Source organism: Hippopotamus amphibius, chromosome X, assembly GCF_030028045.1.
Source record: "Hippopotamus amphibius kiboko isolate mHipAmp2 chromosome X, mHipAmp2.hap2, whole genome shotgun sequence".
NCBI lineage: Eukaryota > Metazoa > Chordata > Mammalia > Artiodactyla > Hippopotamidae > Hippopotamus > Hippopotamus amphibius.
In genome coordinates this window covers 3,895,913-3,898,528 of record NC_080203.1, presented here as the reverse complement: position 1 = coordinate 3,898,528, position 2,616 = coordinate 3,895,913, and positions in this window count along the sequence as shown.

Sequence of the window (2,616 nt, the reverse complement as noted above, 5' to 3'; positions counted from 1 at the left end):
GGAGGTTCCTTAAAAAACTACAAATAGAACTACCATATGATCCACTAATCCCACTACTGGCCATATACCCAGAGAAAACCATAACCCAAAAAGAAACATGTACCGTAATGTTCATTGCAGCACTATTTACAATAACCAGGACATGGAAGCAACCTAAATTCTCATCAACAAATGAATGGATAAAGAAGATGTGGCATATATATACACAATGGAATATTAGCCATAAAAAGGAATGAAATGGAGCTATATGTAATGAGGTGAATAGACCTAGAGTCTGTCATACAGAGTGAAGTAAGCCAGAAAGAAAAAAACAAATACTGTATGCTAACTCATATATATGGAATCTAAAAAAAAAAATGGTACTGATGAACCCAGTGACAGGGCAAGAATAAGGATGCAGATGCAGAGAATGGACTGGAGGACACAGGGTTGGGGGGGTGCAGGGATGAAGGGGAAGCTGGGACAAAGTGAGAGAGTAGCATAGACACATTTTCACTACCAACTGTAAAATAGATAGCTAGTGGGAAGTTGCTGTACAACAAAGGGAGATCAACTCAATGATGGGTGATGCCTTAGAGGGCCAGGACAGGGAGGGTGGGAGGGAGTTGCAGGAGGGAGGGGATATGGGGATACATGTCTAAATAGAGCTGATTTGGGGCTTCCTAGGTGGCGCAGTGGTTAAGAATCCGCCTGCCAATGCAGAGGTCATGGGTTCGATCCCAGCTCCAGGAAGATCCCACATGCCGCGGAGCAACTAAGCCCGTGTGCCAAAAAAAAAAAAAAAAAAAAAATAAATAAATAAATAAATAAATAAATAGAGCTGATTCACTTTGGTGTACCTCAAAAGCTGGTACAAGAGTGTAAAGCAATTATATTCCGATGAAGAGCTTGAAAAAAAAAGATGATTTTAAATTAAAAAAAAAAGCAAAAAATAAATCAATTGTATTTCTGTACACTAGGAATGAATAATATGATAATGAATTTAAGAAAACAATTTCATTACAATAGCATCAAAATGAATAAAGTACTTAGGAATAAATTTAATCAAAGAAGTGCAAGACTGGAACCATGAATGAAATATTTGAAATAATTTCAAATGAAATTATTGAAATAAATTATATGAAGTATTTTGAAATAAAGACCTATATAGATTGAAATACATCTGTGCTCATTGATTAGAAGGCAATATTGCTGAGATGACAATATTTCCCAAGTTGATCTACAGATTCAAAACAGTCTCTTTAAAAATTCCATTGGCCTTTTTTTCTTCCCCAGAACTGGAGAGGCCAAACATAAAGTTTACATGGAATTGCAGTGGGCCTCTAATAGCTCAAATGATCTTGAAAAATAAGAAAAAAGTTAGAGGACTCGACACTTCCTGATTTCTAAACTTAGTACAAATGTACAGTAAGACTGTGTAATCGTGGCATAAAAGTAGACATATATAGATCAATGGAATAGAAGTCCATAAATAAGTCCATACATCTACGGTCAATTGGTTTTTGACAAGAGTGCCAAGATCTTCCATGAGGAAAGAATAATTTTTCAACCAGTGGTGCAGAGACAATTGTATATCCACATGTAAAACAATGAATTTGGAGCCCTATTGCACACCTTATACAAAGATTAACTCAAAATATATCAAACACCTAAATGTAAGAGCTAAAACTATAAAACAGAAGAAAACATAGATATAAATCTTTGTGACCTTGGATTAGGCAATGGTTTCTTAGATATGACACCAAAAGCACAAGCAACCAAGGGAAAAATAAATAAATTGGACTTAAGCATTAAAACTTTCGTGCATCAAATGACACTATCAAGAGAGGAGGAAAGACAAATTCCTCTGTCCTCCAGGCAGGGCACTGGATGTGCTGATGGCAATAGCCAGTGCGGGGCAGTGGAAGATACCTTCTGGGCAGCCTGGGATCTGGAGGAACAGTTCTGCCTTGCTCAGCATGGGGGGGACACACTTTCAAAGCAAGTCACTAGACCAGCCTGGATTCCAGTGGTGGGGAAATAAACTCTACCTGGTGATGGGAGGAGTTCTGAAGTCATGGCAAATAGTGTTGATAAAGGGAGTGCTGGAGAATTGGAGACATTTAAAAACCCAAACTTCTACAAGAGTTCACGACCAATTTCCTTACCTACATTTCACAGTGAACATGAGACGTGTTCTTCCTCTGCTGTTCCTGCCCCCACTGTTCATGTTTGTACCTAGGGAGCCAGGTGAGGGTAGCTCTTCACCCCTGCCATTGTCAGTGGTGCCTGTGCAGCAGTGCTCAAGGGTGCACTAAGGATCCACTCTTGGGAAACCTTTTCCAAAGCTGCTGGCCTGGTGGACAGCCAGTCCTAAACATGGTAGAGATTGGCTGAGCTCCTCAGAGGCCTCTCCTGACTAAAGCCTCCAGAAGCAGGGAGTCACACTCTGCCACATCAGTCAATCCTTGTGTCCCTCGGAAAAAACAATTCCAATATTGCCCTTTATGTCCTTCCTTTCCTCAGGGCTCAGACTTGGTACCACTGAGCTGGCTGCAACAACCAGCCTCCAATACCCCCACCATTGCTGGCTTCACCACATCTTTTTATTCCTTTGCCCTTGTGGCCATTACCAAA